Source organism: Kogia breviceps, chromosome 3, assembly GCF_026419965.1.
Source record: "Kogia breviceps isolate mKogBre1 chromosome 3, mKogBre1 haplotype 1, whole genome shotgun sequence".
NCBI lineage: Eukaryota > Metazoa > Chordata > Mammalia > Artiodactyla > Physeteridae > Kogia > Kogia breviceps.
In genome coordinates, this window is record NC_081312.1 from 114,359,473 (window position 1) to 114,377,808 (window position 18,336).

The 18,336-nt window shown below is 43.3% G+C and overlaps 1 protein-coding gene across 5 annotated transcripts in view; it reads left to right on the plus strand.

Annotated features, from left to right (window-relative positions):
* IGF1R (insulin like growth factor 1 receptor) overlaps positions 1-18,336 on the plus strand; it is a 300,961-nt gene that overhangs the window by 174,909 nt on the left and 107,716 nt on the right. The gene's annotated exons all lie outside the window — the stretch shown is intronic.

Below are 18,336 nucleotides of genomic sequence, written 5' to 3' on the forward strand. Positions count from 1 at the left end.
TTACTCACTAAAATTGGCTGCTTCTGATCTACTATAGGCTTAGAACTTAAATATTTAATTTTGCTAAAAGTATATGCAAGTTAATGTTCAGTAGACCATGAATTTAGATGAATAAAACAGAATCGTGAATACATAGTCATCATGGCCCCTTCATTGCTGGATTTTGGATATGTAACCATTTTGGAAGGGAGTGGAAGGGGAAAGGGTGGCTTGCTAGCTAATTGAGTTATGGGTAAGGTAGGTGTTAGATGTGCATAGTACTCTAAGATGCCTCAAATATTTTGACACCTAGTATGACTTCTTTTCCACAGATGATGAAGCCAAAGCAGAGAAATGAGATGTAGCTCTCTGACCTTCGTTAGTGATGGGAGTGCTACTGATTTATTCATGAAACTCAGTCTCAAACTACTAAATTTGCTTGCTTTGATACCTGCAAGGAGCTTTAGGAATAGGATGCCTGGGACCAATAGGCCAAGATTTGAAGTGTCACAGGGTGGAAGGGAATTAGTTACTGGCCTAGCGCATGGAGAGATGTGCTCACGCGCGCGCGCGCGCACACACACACACACACACACACACACACACACAGGTTTACATTCACAGTGGCTTCTGAATTCCAACTCCAGACCAGCTCAGTTCCCTTCCCCACCACAGGTAGTCATGAACCTACAAAGGGTGTATGAAGTGCTAAAAATATTTGCAGAGTATGTTGCAAATATGAACTACTCTATAAATGATAAGTAATAATTGATGGGAAGTCTGGGTAGAGCAGATCAGTGCAATCACAAAAAAGAGAGGGCTTCCCTGGTAGCACAGTGGTTAAGAATCCACCTGCCAATGCAGGGGACACGGGTTCGAGCCCTGGTCTGGGAAGATCCCACATGCTGCAGAGCAACTAAGCCCATGCGCCACAAGTGCTGAAGGCCACGTCTAAAGCCCATGAGCCACAACTACTGAAGCCACGCACCTAGAGCCCATGCTCCACAACAAGAGAAGTCACTGCAATGAGAAGCCCGCGCACCGCAACGAAGAGTAGCTCCTGCTTTCCGCAACTAGAGAAAGCCCAGGTGCAGCAACGAACACCCAACACAGCCAAAAATAAATAAATAAAACAGATTTTTTTTTAAAAAGAGATGTCAGGCCTTCAGAAAGGTGGATAATTCCTTTCATCTCTGCAAGAACTGTTGTAAAGCAGTTGAGCCACCCTCAAATAGTTTTCTATAGTGAGTGTTCCACAGCAAAGACAGCCCTGAGAGAGAAACCCTTCCTGAGGCCCTGCCTTCCTGAGATTTGTGCCCAGGGCAGTGATGGAGTATGGGGCTTGGTCCTACCCCTGGCCTGCAGGCCAGGGCCAAGTTCTCCTGAGTGTCTTCACGCATCTCTTGGTGATGTTTCCGGCAGGGAGCAAGTAAGTACAAGATTGGGGTCATAGGCATGTTTTAGTCTTGAGGCCTTTGTATGTTTGGTTAATGTGGCTACATTTCCCACACTATGATCAAGTTCTAGAGTGATAGGAGTTCCTGTCTTGTGAGTTCCTGCCCAGTGAGCCTAACTTAAAATTTAAAATGCATTTTGACCTGTGGGTATTGGAAGCTGGTGAGTCATTGGGCTTCTCATTGGTTTGGGTTTGTAAAGCCTGTTAATTTTTTTTTTAAACACATTATCCTGAAAGGAAGCGTTTTGCTTTGAGTTGAACATAAAAAGTTAATAATGTTGCACCAGATCCTTGAACTCTTTGTACTGTTTTGGGACTTGTGTGGTCACTCACTGTATAGAAGATGGAATAAAACAGAACAAACTGCTTTATTTTCCAAATCAGAAAGGAGTTGTTCCAACTTCTGGTGGTCATATTGTTAACACAAAAACAGTAGAGTTAGGTGAAATAAATTAAGATGACTTATTGTGGAGAAAGAGAGGTAGTGTTTGACTAAATTAGAAACATTCTCTGAGTTTTCGACGTGTGAATGATTTAAATGCGGCTCCAGCACAGGATTGCATGTGGTTTCCATTTTACAGTTTTCCTGCTTGAAAACAAACTGTCAGGATTTTTATTTAAGTTGATCCGATTTAACTCATTCAGGGCTCAGCAGCAAGCTTTGCTCCTCTTCCCATCCCCCTCCTTGTGCCAGGAGGAAAGTCTTAACACGGTGGTTGTGCTGGTTGAAACATTCATCTCACCAGTTGTTATAAACTGGGTGAAGTTAAACAGAGGATGTTTGGCAGTTCATGACTCCATAAGACATGCTTCTTCCTCTCTCTTTCTCTTCTAAATGACTTGGCCTGGTGAGGTCCTGAAGTCCCCGACAAGGGGGAAGCCGAAATACAAAGTTGAATAACAAAATGATGTCACCAGGAGCCAATTGGAACCGTTGGCATCACGTGCCTGGCTGCGACTTCAAATGCCCATCACACAAGAGTAAGGGCTTCAGACCCCCTCCCCGCCCCCATGCCTCCGGTCAGCAGCAGACTCTTCCAAAGAACAGAGGCAGAGCAGTTACTAAGCCAGGCTGAGCAGTTCATGGAGCTTCCATCTTTTTTTATTTTTTAACATCTTTATTGGAGTATAATTGCTTTACAATGGTGTGTTAGTTTCTGCTTTATAACAAAGTGAATCAGCTATACGTATACATATAGCCCCATATCTCCTCCCTCTTGCATCTCCCTCCTTCCAACCCTCCCTATCCCACCCCTCTAGGTGGTCACAAAGCACCGAGCTGATCTCCCTGTGCTATGCAGCTGCTTCCCACTAGCTACCTATATTACATTTGGTAGTGTATATATGTCCATGCCACTCTCTCACTCTGTCCCAGCTTACCCTTCCCCCTCCCAGGGAGCTTCCATCTTAGCAAGATAGTAGGCTCTCACAAAGCTTCAAGACCAATTCAAAGCTTATTTTCTGTTTTTGCCCTACCGATATGGCCAAAATCATTTCTTATTGTGTGAGAACTGGGATAGGGTCAGCTTTGATTCCACTTGACCTTTGGGAGCTGAGCAGGGCTGGTCTGTGAGCCCTGTGGCACCTTTCCAGGTGACAGACCCCTGGGGCTTTAAGCTAACATTACTTTTCCTGAGCTTAGAGCAATAACCTCTTGGTTTTATTAGCATGGGAGATTGTGCACAGCCGCCACAATTTTCTGTTTGTGACCTAATAGTTAAAACTCTCCAAGGACATGCTTCTCACTTGGACCACCCTGGTTTAAAAAAACAAAACAACCATGACAAAAAAAACAAAAGCAACTTGGTTGAACTACTACTTTCAGGCATATTCTCAGAGAAGAGACTAGACATCTTAAAATCAAGCAAGAGGACTGTACTCATCTTTTATCATTCAGTCGTTTGTGAATGATGTGGTTCAAACAAAGCTGAAATGAGAATAGCCTTTCTCACCGAAAATATGTTTGTTGTGTTCGGATGGAACTAGCTAGCGGAGGTAACAGGAGAGCCGAGGTAACAGGAGAGCGCGGTAGTCTGTGCCACCCAGGTGGCACTGCTTCTCCCTAGGTAGGAAAGAGCAAGTTCACCGCCTGTGTGCACACCCACCTGTCTCTTCTTACTTTCCCATGTGTATCAAGTGGCTCATCATAATTAGGCAGGACTTGGAAGGAATTTTCCTCTCTGTTCCTCTCCTTCAGTCTTTTAGGCAGATGCCTCCCATTTCCCTCCCTCTTTTGGTCCTCCTGCCTCTCCCCTAACGTGGTCTCCTGGTTAGAGTCCTCACCATCAGCCTTTCCTCCCCTCCGATCCATCCTGTAAAGTAGCCAAACTGTTTTAGCTAAAGCACTGCTTTGGTTAAGACACTCGCCCACTCAAAATTATTCATAAAGGCTCCCTATTGTTTCTGATGTGAAGTCCTAACTGCTAGACTTAGCTCTCCCTGCTCCATGCCTAGGCTTATTTTTTGCAGCTTTCCGGAAATTCCTGCTAAGATGTCTCCCACCCTCAATCCTCCATTCATGCTTTCTCCCACGTGATTGGACTTCCTTCCCGCATTCTTTCCTTGACCATCCGTCCCTAACTAAGGTCTCTTTTTTCCCTAAGTTGTAATTTTCAGTCCCTCCCCTAAGACTTGATCATGCACTGAGCTGTTTTTTTCTTTAACTTCACAAACTTGGTATAACCTGGAGGACGTCGTAACAGTCAACTCCCTGGATTTGGGAGCCCGGTGGATGCCCTGGTGTTATCAGCTGTGTGACCTTTATGGCCCTCACCATCACTTTCCATATCTTTCAAGTAGAATGATCATCTCTACCTCTCAGGGATGTTGTGGGGATGAAATGGTGTGGCCTGTGTGTGTAGAGTGCTTCTGGCAGTGCCCGGTGTGTTAAGTGCCCGTAAAGCACTGGTCATTGTGATAACGATGGACTCCTGGAAACATGGAGATCCCCAATCCTTCTCCCACGTCCGGACACCTGCATGTTGCAGGAAGTTCAATAAATATTTATTTCATCCATTACTTGTGTACATACACTGAAATTAGCTGAGTATTTTAAAACCAGCCCAACTGTACATTTCCTTCAGGGATTTAACTTGCTAAATGTAGAAGAATGATAGAATAGGTAAGCTGTATTTTTCTTGTGATTCTATGTACTATCCATGTTGCAACTTAAAGATTTTTGGAAAGCAATGTAAAAATGATTTACTCTTCTATAATTGGTTTCATGAAAACAAAATGATATTTATGTGAGCTGCAATGAAAGATGCAACTACTGTAATTTATCACCGAGGAGTATTTTCAAAGTGTACGGAATGACTAAAGCTTAAGTGTATGTATTAAACATTCTAGAGGAAGACATTTAGACTATAAATCTATAGACTTTTGGGGGAATTTGTTTTCCTTCTTCTCTGCCAGGTATATGAAGATCTTAAGTTCTTAGGCCTCGGTGGAAGGAAGATTTAAGTTTCCAGGAGTACAGTTGTATCTCTCTCTCTCTTTTTTTTTTTTTTTTTCTTTTTTTTTTGCGGTACGCAGGCCTCTCACTGTTGTGGCCTCTCTCGTTGCGGAGCACAGGCTCCGGACGCGCAGGCTCAGCGGCCATGGCTCACGGGCCCAGCCGCTCCGTGGCATGTGGGATCTTCCCGGACCTGGGCACGAACCTGTGTCCCCCGCATTGGCAGGCGGACTCTCAACCACTGCGCCACCAGGAAAGCCCAGTTGTATCTCTTTTAAATTTTCTATTGTTTATCAGTGACACATATAACCATTTTAGGGAAGTGTTTACTGTAACATTCCCCACTCTAGCTCTGTGTAGTTGTCTGGCAACCTATGTGATAAAGATAGAAGGAAGTGCTCTATTTTGTTGCTGACAAGGATATCTTGAAAGTTCTGGAGCACCTGAACAGGCAATAAAACATTGAGAACCACGCGCCCGGAGCAGCTTGCTCACTGTGACGTGTCTATGGGGTTTAATAATGGGAGACCATACAGCTGCCTATGATTGCCCTCTCTTTATATCACACTAAACACTCTCCTTAGAAGAAAGAACAAGGAGATAGTTTATTTTAAAATGCAATTGCTATGTTACTAAGATTTGAATTTAGTACTGAGAATAAACCGTTATCTGTTATAGAAGCTGATTGGCTAAAAATGTTCAGTCTGCAAGCACCCCCCCCCGCCCAAGAAAAAAGAAGAAATAACAAATGAACATGACAGTGGAGTCTCACGTTGGCATTTTCATACCTGTGTTCAGGAGTTTGAGAGCGAATAGCTCTTGGAAAACATGCAGAATACATGGCAGTGAGTGTCTGAATATATACCTCAGGACACAATTCCGTTCAGACCCCTAGTCTAAATTGCTTTGTTGCATTTAAGTGCTGTTAACATCCTTAATGAACTGAAGAGGAAGCAGTTATTGGAAAACTGCTGCACTAGGTGTCATTCTAATGCTTATGAGGAGAGTTGGAGGAAACCCTCTGACTTGGTGAACTGGGCACTTGAAGGTGGTGTGAATTGGTTTAAAAGGCCATTTACTCCTCCTTTTGTAAATGGCCTTTTAAACCAACTCTCGCTTAGCTGATTAAATGTGGTCATTTAAACTGCTAGCAACAATCAGAAGGAAAAAGAGGTTCTCATTGTGGCATTCCGCAGTGGAGAGGGAGGCTTGAAAAGAAATTTTTCCTCCCATCCCCATCTCTCCTGCTGAAAGCTGATGCATCAGCCAGCTATCAAGTTTTCCCTACGGGTGGTAAATTGGCCTCCAAAATTTGGTGGCAGAGGTTGCAGGTGTGGAGCGGGGGATGATCTGAGAAAGAAAGGCAGTCAGGAGACAGGTCACCCAGAGCCTTCCACACTGCACACGTGTGCCCTTTAGAGTGGAGTGGTCCCTCTTGCATAAACAAGACTGCCCAGTTTGACTCTTTATTGACTTAGAAAGGAGTGAGTTCTCATGTTCCTCCCAGCGCTCTAGATGCTTGGCCTAAAATTTTCACAGTCCTTCCTTCAGCCTCAAGAGAGGCTGTTGGGAACTTTCCTTTGACTCCCAGGGAGTCAGGCTTCAGCCAGAATCCTAAAAAGAGCTCTCTCACCCAGTCATGTTAGACACAGCACCTTGGTTGGTCCCTGCCACGGGGTGGGCTGGGAGACAGGACGGGCGAAATGACTCACCTGTACCTGACATCTTGTACTTCAGACTTGTTGGATTCTAACAGGGAGACAGAACGGCCTCTGGAAACGTTGGGGAGAACAAGGGTAGTTGATCTGTTTTGGAAAGGGCACACACACTTTCCGAAACCCATCTAATCACATTGATGTTCAGTTCCTGTGCCCCTGCTGGCCGGGTGGTCTCTGTACCCCCCCTCCTCTGCGAAGTAATTTATAATTTGCAAAGAAACACTTACAGGCATGAATGGGACCTACTTATCAAAGGAATCCTGAAGTGAGTATTTCTTAATTCATATTTGTCCTAATGTATTTATTGAGATTTTTTTTTCTATTTTGAAGTTCTCTTTTTTTAACCCAGGGAAGGCCTACTATGTGCTATTTAGTACATTTGCTCATCTTAATATCACAGTGCATGACAAAGTTGACGAATTCAGTTAAATGCCATACAGTCCTTTATATGAACTTGATGATATTTGAACTACTTGAGAACAACTACTTTTAAGCCCTCAGAAACACTTAGTTACAATTGTTGGCCTAATTGCACATTATTCTTATTCAGTGAAACAAGTTCCTGAGGGCTTCTTAGGCTACTGTGCCTTGTTATTATAAGTCCTTCTTGTTATAAGTCCTTACCAGTAGAAAAACTTCATTAATTTGAAAATAATCTACAATTCAGGCTTGTATTCAAACAAGTCATTTTACCAGCAAGTCCAGCTCAAAGAAATTTTTTTAACCACGTTTGATGTGTTTAGTAAGAAAAGACTATTTTTCTTCGTTTCCCTGTTGTTCCTGAGATCAGTTCCCTCCACATCTCTAGCATTATCCATGTCTGAGATTATGTGATGCTAAGTAACCGTAGCACTGATTTGATGGAATTGCTCCATGACTTTTCCACAGCAATAGCTGCTATTACCTTAAAAAATAACTTGAGTTCTTTTCCCCCTGTATCAAGGTGTTAAACACAAATATATATTTAGGCTGTTTGGGGATTACAGATGGCAAACAACAAGTCCGCGTTTAAGAACGCATTTGCAAGCCAAAATTAAGTGGTGAACCGCTCTGGGTGTGGGTCTACAGGGGGGTAATGTCTGCTTTGCTTCATTTTGTGGGATAATTTTTCACATTTCTATTTAGCATTCATGACGCTCTAAATAGAAGCACGAGAGCACTGTAGTTCTTGGATCCCAGGAGAGGCAGAGGCCACGAGAGCTCCTGCTGTTTGGGGACAGTCTGTGATTCTACGTCTTTTTATATGCAGCAATTATGACCTTGAAAGTGGGTGACTCTAATGTTGGTATTCGTCGACTTGAAAAATTTTTAATGCACCAGTGCCAGAGACCAGATCATCTCGGATGGACCAGAATTGACCACTGCTGTGTTTGGACCACAGTGGTTTGGTGAAATCTGATGCCCTCGCTTTTCTCTATGTACCTTGTATTTTATTGGAAAAAAATTTATTTATGAAAAGCAAAGTATAATTGAAGTTAAGGGGTAGTTCCATAGAGTTGTAACTAATTGACTAATCAGATGTCTATCATAAAATATATTAAAGGTGGTTTTTCAGTACTGAGACAACAGGGGCAGGTAGCCTGTCCTTTGAAGTCTTGTTTGTTTGCTTGTTTGCTGTGTCCTGGCCTGGAATGTCTTTTCCCCTCCCTTCAACAAAGCTGACCCACCCTTTGGGCTCAGCTCCAGCTTCACCTGCATATGGAATCACTACTGACCCTCCTCCGAGCTTTTGGAGCAATGTTCCTGTCTTCTTCCTTTCTGCCTGGGTGGGAGTCCCCGGGAGCTCATCACCTTCATGGCTTTATCTAACATGGCTGAGAGGTGCATTCTGCCTGGACCTGCCATTCCCTTGAGGTTTTTTTTTTTTTTTTTGCCCCGTGTCTCCCATATCCACCAGACTCATGCATTGGGAAAGCCTCCCATCACCTCACACTCAGCCTGTGAAACACCACATGTCTTGCTTCTTCAAAGCCAACCTGCCAGGGCTTCCCTGGTGGCGCAGTGGTTGAGAGTCCGCCTGCCGATGCGGGAGACATGGGTTCGTGCCCCGGTCCGGGAAGATCCCACATGCCGCGGAGCGGCTAGCCCGTGAGCCATGGCCGCTGAGCCTGCGCGTCCAGAGCCTGTGCTCCGCAACGGGAGAGGCCACAACGGTGAGAGGCCCGCGTACCGCAAAAAAAAAAAAAGCCAGCCTGCCTTCTGGACTCTACCAGTGATGTACTGGCCTCAGCTCAAAACCTTGAAATCTGTCATCAGTCACCAAATCCTGCCACTTCCTTTCTACTTAAAAGTTCACCTTTCCATTTGTTCCACACTCATCCAACCCCAGGATTTCTAGCATCCTGAGTGAATTTCCTGCACCCACTTTCTGCACATCTGAATCCATCTAGCCTTCCCACCTTCCAGCCTAACACTATTTTGCGTGGATCCTGCTCAGGCCAGAAGGTTGCTCACCGTTACCGGATCTAGAACCCACACCCCGCTTTCTACCTCACATGACCTCTTCCCCCCACTTACACTGGTGTGTGCTGTCCATACCTCTACCGTGTCTTGACGACATCGCGTCCACTTCTATTTGCCTGTGTGTCTGGGTCCTTTTCTTTGTTTTGCAGGAAATTCTTCCTCTCAACTCGCAGACCTCACGTTGCTTTTACCCTCTGGTGGTTTATGTCTGTTTAATTTTATCACTATGTACAGCTTCTGTGTGCCCAAGGAGATTGTAAACTCCTGGAGGGCAGGGATTAGGGTTTACAGCACTGGAGGGTAGACAGACGTCTTAATACACTCTTACAGCCCCTGCTGCACTCAGAGGTGTAGGAATCACACATGTCTTATACCCTAATGGGTCCCTGGCACCTGGTGCAGACACAGGCACGTTGTGGGAGCTCATTACGTATTTAAATGAATGACTGAATGAGGGAGAGAGGCCAGGAAGGAAATTTTTTATATTTTACATTATTAGGTTATCACTGAGATGTTTAACCTCCTCACAGCTAGATGTTTTGAGCCACAGTCGAGGCATTTTATTCCTACTCAAGCAGCCGAAAGATTAAGGATAATCCTTTTACAGATACATGTTGACATGTCTCTGTGAATATGAATTAGCTATGTAAATCTTGATTGCCTTTCGTGGGTGCACAGTTTTCTCTTGAAAAGCAAACTTAAGTTAGGTGGGATGCCTCGTGAAGAGTTAGGCGTCTTTCTCTTCTCTCTTTTAAGACACAATTAATTACCTTATGCTAAATGGAAATTGGCTTCCTAAACTCTGTTTACTTGCTATATGTCTACCAAAGAAAATTGATGTAATGTGAGCCAGGGCTCACAGAATTTCTGGCACATTCATCTGGTCCCTATTACTCACAGATTTGTAAAACCAGTTCCTTATTGCAAATAGTACTGTTATCTGTTTAATTGCTTCAGATCCTAAACAGTCTGTATCTGTGATAGTGATTGCATTCATTTGTGGCCTTGACTGGGATCTGAATTTTGACCTAGTGTGATGGGCTTGGGTTGGCTAAATGGTGCTATAGCCGTTACTAGGAGGAGATGGTGGGGACTACATTATGGACCCTCCCTCCAGTTCATAACTGTCAAAGACAAGTCACTTTGGGTTGAAGTGTCTACTGGTACCCTCTCCTGAAACTCAGTAGAATGACATGTTGTGTTGGACCATACCAGAAAAGCAAACGAACAAACTTAGGTTCTTGTATTAACTCATTTGATTGGCATCAACATCAGTTTCCTCATCTGTCAAACAAAGAGTTTTGAATAGTTAACCTCAATGCTCCCCATGTGGAAAATTTAAGAACCACCATTTATGGAGTTGCCAATTTTACCATACTCTCTGCTCTAGACCTTTGCCTGTAGTATCAATGAGTCCTATAAAGTGATATAAATCATAGTTTTTAATGTTATACTGACTTGACTGATTGATTCAGTCTTAGTTGTTGACCTGGTCAACCTGGTTTGGTCCAACCTCAGAATGGATTTACAAGTAGACAGCTTTCTAATGTTTGTTGCAAGTAAGCAGCTGGAGTACAGTATTTGCATCAACTGTTTTGTGGAAGTGAGTGATTCTTGACTGATGGTAATACCTTCAGAACTTCATATGAATGACTTGATAATAGTTCCCGTTATTGAATGGCCCATTGATAGTTGTAGTCTAAAATTTTCCAGAAATTACAAAGGATTTTTAAAAATGGGCTGGGAGTGAGGAGGGGGCATATCAGTTCCACAAGAGTCTTTAGGGCAATTTTACGCTGTTAGGAAGTACATGTAATAGAAACACAGATATGTAAGCTTATATCACACAAATCATTAATCATGCATGCTCCTGACAGGGAGATTATTTTCCAGTTTTTTTAAAAAAGAAATCTTAAAAGCTTAAGCTTTTTTTGTTTGCTTTTTTTATTAAAAAGTAATTTGGAGCCAGTAACTTAACCTGTTTTTCATAAACGTGCTAGCTGGAGGCAGCCAAAAAAATATTCATGCTCACATAGTCGGGGTCCTCAAGTGAACTTATGTCTTGGATCATGATATCTGGTAATTGCTTGAATTATCCTTGTTGAGTAATAGTATGGACCCTGAATACAGGGTTTGATTTATTATGGCCAGATGTCTACTCTGCTGGGTTTATGAGGACTTACTAAATGGCATCTCGTAATTAAAACCCCCTTTGCCCTGCCACCCTTCTCCCCTACCCCCAGGAAATGAATCCATTCTATCTTCATAGCATGTAACAGTTTGTGTTGTTATATGTTTACAGCTTGATCTTTGGCTAGACTGTGGCTTTTTTAAGGGTTTTTAAGACTTTTAAGCTAATTCTGATTTATCTTTGTATCTCCAGCATCACCATATGCCTGGCACACAGTAGGATTTACACTTCTGGTAGAAACACAAAATGTTCACGATAGAAATATCAGGAGGAGTCACTTCCTCTGGCCATGGTAGTTGCCATCTCTCTGTCTGGCAGCAGGGAAATACTCTTAAGAAAATGGAGGCCATTAAAACCCTCTAGCTTCAACAATATAATCTATGTGCTTCTTTGTTTATTTCACTAAAGGATCAGATTCTGATGAAAACTCTTGGCTTCATGCTTGTTTCTGCTTTTTTCTGCCTTATTCACCATTTAGCCACCAGAATTGATGCATGGGTCAAGAAGGCCCCAGCCCTATTGGCACAAATAGAGCTGGAAAAGACACTGAACTCTGGGGGTTACCAGAAATACCAGAAAACAGAACAATTACTGTTAGGTGGGGATCTCCGAGCATTCTTAACTTTGTAAACCCTTATAACAGCTCTGAAAGACAGCATTGCTAAATGAGCCAGGCAAAGCAGTCCTGGATGGTTCAGCTGGCTCAGGCATTGGGGATCAAGGGGACCCTTTGCCCGTGGACATGGAAGGGTATTCATTCGGAAAGGACATTTAGGGTGTACTCATAAACTAGCAGACATAAACACAGAATACTAGGGTACGTACTATTACTTGCACTTAGACTGTTGTCACTGTTACAACAGTTTTGGTTGGGGGTTTGGGGGGGGCGGCCAGTGGGACACACCTAAATGCTTGCCTGTGTTTGTAAGTAGGAAAGTATTGAGCTGTCTCCTAGGCTATATTGAGCCAAACCAATGTGATCTTTGTCAAAAGTAACTCAGGTTTTTTAGGTGGCCAGGGCAAGAGAAAACACAACACACTCAGGATTTGAGGGCTCTGCTGAGAGGATACAATTAATACAACCGTTGTTCTTTTGTGTAGGTAACTGGTGAGAAGGAATACAATGGGACTACCTACCATTAACTCTGATCAACTCTTACCAACAAAGTGGAAGCACTCATCTTTTTTCAATTCTTGCCCTTTCAGTGAAAGTTGCAGAGGAGTGATGCAATTTTAATTGTGGCTTTAAAGTGGAGATTTCCTCCAGGAATAATTGTTCCTCTCAGTAGGAGGTAGGCTTCCATAGTTGTTTAAGACTGTGTTCACCCCACAGGTTGACATAGGCAAGCAGGGTAGACCCTCTTCAGTTAAGTTAATTTTAGTTAAATTTTAGGCACAACCGGTCAAAAGGGGGTGAAGTGGGGAGGGGGGAGTTACACGTCCTAGAAACATGTGAAGTTGACTTAGTCTGTAAGGGAGTCAGAAGGAGTGGAAAGCCAGAGCCATCCCCGCAGCAACTCCACGCAGTTGCCGTCTGGGAAGAACACTGGTCTCCAAATCCTTTAACTTCTGTATAATGAAGCCTCTGCATCCTTAAGTAACTTACTAAAAGTTTGTCGGGACTGCATTTTCTGCACAGCCTAGTTCTGAATAAGGAGTGTTTGCTTTGGAATTTAGCCCAATTCTTGCAGTATTGTTGAGGGAGATGTGCCCATGAAGGGGTGGGGGTTAAATGAATTGGGAGAATGGTGTTAAGTACTTTCTCAATAATTATACTTTCCTCAATGTCAGTGTGACTTCTTTTTCACCTTCTTCCTTCAGTCTATTGAATTTGAATTTCAACTATGTAATATCAGTGGTACTGAATATTATAAAGTCCGTTAAGGGAGAAGAATCTGGAGAGCTAGAACCAAAGCCAGCACCTTTGTACTGAGGATGACCCCACTCACCAGGGCTAAACCGAACAGTCTCTCTCTTTCTTTTCTTTTTTTTTTTTTTAAATAACTTTGTATTTTGTAATAATCTTAGACTTAACCCAAAAGTTGAAAAAACGGCACAGAGGGTTCCTGAAATGTCACCCAGTTTTTCCTAACATTAACATCTTACATAACCGTAATCTAATTATCAAAACCAAGAAATGAACATTGGCACAATACTATTAATTACAGGCTTTATTTGGATTTCACTAGTTTTTCCATGAATGTCCTTTTTTTCAGGCCCAGGATCCTTCATTGCGTTATTTTACTATGTCTACATGGTCTCCTCCAATTGTGACAGTTCCTCTGTCTTTCCTTGTTTTTCATGACCTTGATACTTTTGGAGATTATTGATCAGTTATGTTAGAGAATGCTCCTCCACTTGAGTTTCTCTCATGTGTTCTCCTAATTAGACTCAGTTTCTGCATGTGGGGGAAGAAGACCACAGGAGTGACATTGTGTTCCTCTCGGTGCTTCACGTCAGGGTCATGTCAGCATGTTTACTACTGAGACGTGGTCAAGGGCAAGTTTCTCCACTGTAGAGTTTCCCCTTTGTAACCTAATATCTTGGGGGTGGAAGGATGATACTTGGAGACTGTACAAATGTCCTGTTTCTCATCACTCACTAATGTTGGCATCCCGTGGTGGAGCTCACCTGCAACATTATTACTATGATGTTCTAATGGCGAGTTTCTGTTTCCTTCTATATGTATTCATTGGGATTTTTCTGTAAGGATGAGCTGTCCCTTTTCCCCTGAACAGGCTCTTTACCCATATTTTTCTTCAGGTAACTCTCCGGGTGGCTGAAAGTGATTTACAAAGAATGGAAATGTCTCTTAAATGTTGAAAGGACAGCAATGTACTGGGTCCCAAGAATGTCTTCTTCACCTGCCGTTGAGAGTCTACAAAGTGCCTTGACCACCATTCTGATTTGGATCCAGTGGATTGCCAAACCCATTAGAGCATTTGCAAAATAGTTTCCATGCCTTGAGAGTCCTTCTTATACTGTTTTTTGTTTTTTTAGTGTTTCTTTACAAACAGCATTCATTTAGTAGGATTTTACAGAGCATGTTTTGGGCCCACCTTTATTGGGAAGAATTTAGATTTTTCTAATTAAGCCTTTTCTTTTTCTACAAGCATTTAAAGATATTATCCAGACCCTTTAGTTTATCATCTGTCTGCATTTGATCATCTCAGTGCTTCTTAGTGTCCTCACCAAATATTGAAAGGTCAGTGAATAAAATGAAATATATCTCTTTGGAGCTGTATCAGAAATGCAAGCTGTAGGTTAGAAAAAAAGAAGTTGACATTATTGACTAAAAGGAATTTCTAAGATTAGCTAGATTTCAATTAACCATGCTCTTTGGCCTTGCTTACCACAGATTATCAAAAGCTGGCCATCCAGCAAGGAGATAAGAGAGATAGGTTGTCATAAATTCTACCAAATGATGATAGTATGTTATTGATGTACAGCAACTTGAACTGTGGGATCAAGATAGAGTCCTCAGCAGAGATGGTATCCAAACTAACTATACTTACAGGAAGATTAAAATGCCCTCTACATCTTGTATGTAAAGCAATGAAAAACTGACACATGACCCCGAAAATTCTCTGCCCCTCATTCTAGATTTTGCAGTTAAAAACAGTGTCTGGAATGTTAAGAACTAAGACAATTCTAGGACTTCTTGGAGTATGAATATTTAGGAGACGGAAATGGTAGGGATGCCTACTTTGCTTTCTTGAATTCCAAACTTATTGTTCAGAAGATAGATGGCAGGCTGTCTACAGCTGGGCAAGGCTCCAGAATGGCCACTGGGAGTCTGTGCTCCTGCAGCACACGACCTTCTCGTGTTCTTGCCCATCGAGACCTTCCCAGCACTCCCAAGGTCAAAGGGCTGGGCAGCGTGCTGATCTGAGCATAGTGTTACCCTTGACTCACTCATCTCTATTTATCGGTAGGTTCCAGTGCCCAGAGCATCCCTTTAGAATGGGACTTAGAACAACTTAAATCAGCTTCCAGCCAGAGGCGGCTGGCTGCAATCCTGGGGGAGCTGCTCAGGCTCCTTTGTCATTGCCTGAAGCTCTGCCCTCCTGTCCCTCGGCTTTCTTCTCCTGACCACTCAGCAGACCTTGGAAAAATACAAGAATTTGTTTCTTAGTGTCTGTTGGAGAGATGGGCTCCTGCTTGTGCTGGGAGAGTTTCTGTTGTCTCAATGCTCACTCAACCCCAAACTCCTACCAAGGCCACTGAGGTCAGGGGGAGGACCAGAGGGCATTTAAAGGGTGAAGAGCCTACTGGGTTTCACAGCAGCACTGCCAGCCAAGCTGTAGCTTGTTAGCCCTTAGGACTCTCGTTCCTCCTGCAGGTGAGCTTACACTTAGATTGCAACAACAGCTGACACTGATTCAGCATTTAACGTATGCCAGGTACTACTCTAAGCACTTTGCACAAACTGACTCTTTTCACATAGAATCACTATCCCTACTTCAGAGGTGAGAAAACTGAGGCACAGAAGCGGTAAGTGAATTGACCAAGGAAGCACAGCTAGTAAATGTCAGACCTGGGCTTTGAACCCAGTCGATCTGGCCCTAGATACATACTCTTAGACTCTACTCTCTGCTGCCTTTTATTACAAGTCCCACCACCTACCCACCCACCCCCAGCCCACTGCCAGACACACACACTGTCTCTAGCTGGATGGTTCAGATGTTCCGATGGCTGGAAGTGGTATCTCAGCTCTATACGCGTGAGATATGAAAATGTTAGATTCAAATGCCACTGAGACTTCAGATATTCTGGTGGCTTTGTGTGGAGGAAGGAGGACCTTTCTGTGTTGTGTTCCCCTTCTTCCTAGACTTAGTGGCAAGATCATTCCCCTGGATGGTGGAGATGCTAGTGGTAGATAAGATATAACAGCCCCCTGATTCTGCTTTGCCCCCATGAATGACAGGTCCAGGGACCCCCATCTTGCCTGGATGTCTCTGCTCAAATGGTCCCTGGGTCTTCATTTCATTTTGGAAAGAAAATCATTTGCCTGCTGTCATTTTATCTGTAATTAAAAAAAAATTACAGTCCAGACTTTTTACCGTATTATTTATTTGTCAGTTACTCTTTTCAAGTCCCTTCCAAAAGCTTAGTTGTTCCACAAAACTTTGACATGGCCCTTGCGCTTAACTTTATACTTAAATCACTCTCCTTTGTAGTTTTAACTACATGTTCCAGTCTTTGCTGTCTTCCTGGACATTATTGCTAGCTCAGTTGGGGCCGGCAGGCTGTCGGGGATTCCCCCCCCACCCCTGAATGGGGGCATTCTGGGGGGAGGGGGGTTAAATGAGCCCAAAGCACATGATGTGAGAGCTGGTGTTGATGAAAGATACTGCAAAAACAGTGTGTGCTGTTATCAAACCCGACTGCCCTTAAAACATTGCTTTCTGGGGTAGCAAAATAAGCTTTTTATAGTGTCCTGTTTCTTCTGGTATTATCTAAACTAGTGGGGGAAAAGTAAGTAAGTAGTAATCTTTAGAAAAAAAAGAAGGTAGAGGGAGAAAATGTACTGAAGATCTTGCTTTACCAATAAGTTGTTTTAAAAAGTGTGTGTGTGTATGTGTGTGTGTCGGAAATTGGCCTTACTGCCATCATAATGAAGTTATCTAGTGCATTCTACAGGCTACCAAGAAAGCTATTTCCTCAGTCTTACCGTATCCCCACTGGGATACTTGACTGGTCATCCTACCTGTGTGTGGCCGATCCTCTGCGCATCGAGTGCCTTCATAGTACAGACCCAGATAAAGCGTGGAAGCCTTGGCGAAGAGTATTTGAGAGACAAGCTGCCTGGCCTTGGTGGGGGGCAGGGGGGGAGTCGGTTTCCTCCCATGTCGTTCTGGTCATCTGCTGCGAGGTGCTTCTCCTCAGCCTGTGGGGGCCCCCCTCTCCTGTGCTGGTACATCTAACAAGAAGTTCCGTCTTGGAAGGTTCTGGAAAAGGGGTTTCTCCACCGACACTGCAGCATGTTTGCTTCTACATGGTTAGCTTCCTGAGCAGAACTGTTGCCCTTCCTGTCTTTCTGGAAAGGGGTGACTCCTGGTGTCTTCTTTCCAGATAAACTCCTTCCTAGGACACCTTCAATAAACGATTTTCTGGGTGCTTTGTTTCGCTTTTGTTATGTTTTTCCCATAGATAGGAGTAACATCCTGCTTAGAAAGTTCCCAGTTATGATACCTAAAATGGCCTCCTTGGAAACTTCAAGAACAGACCCCTTAATCTCTGCCCCTAGACAGGAGCAGGTGATGTGCTTTCCTGGCAAGCCGAGTACCCACCACTGCTGCACAATCTAAGCTGAGAAATCTACATTTACATACGTTCATTTTTTGGTTTTCACTCCTTAACTTCCTTTGCAAAGGAAGAGACTTCCTTATTAAATCGGATTTTGCTCTGAGGGGGCTAAGAGAAAAACAATCTATTGTCCTGTAGAGGTCAAGGCCATGCTCAACAACGGGACCATTGTGCTGCTGCCCTGTGGGTTGGGGGACAAGGGGAATGTTTATAAAAACAAACTTTGGAAGCAAGGACAGTGCAAGGCTTTGTTTACCTGCTACTCTAAACTTAAGGGACTCATTTTGCCTGAAGAATAATGAAGTGCAGAGTTGTAATTAGAAAAGGTTGATGTAATTGACATGTTAACAATCTCTGTTTGAGGTTTTTCTCTCTCCCACTTAGGACAGTCATGCACTCATTTTTCTGAAGCCAACATCAGAACTGTCCATAAAGGCAAAAACGGGCCTCAAGAAACACTGTCTTTTGGCAAAGAAAGACAAAGGTCCTTGTTCTCCAGGCCAGTGCATGTATGTGTGGAACGTTTTAAGGAACAATTTTGAAATGAACTCTTAGGACAAAACCCTATTCCAGAGTCATTATTGCAGAGGTGCGACAGGATTTGTGCAAGCAAAGTGGAAATACAGTCATAACAGGACTTGTTCACTTTGACAGTATCTCTCATAGTCTGTGAGTGAACATTTATAGAAACTCTGTAGAAACTCAATAATGCTCTTTTGTCTTTATTAACAAATGACAGTATATATGTAACATGGTGGGTGAGATT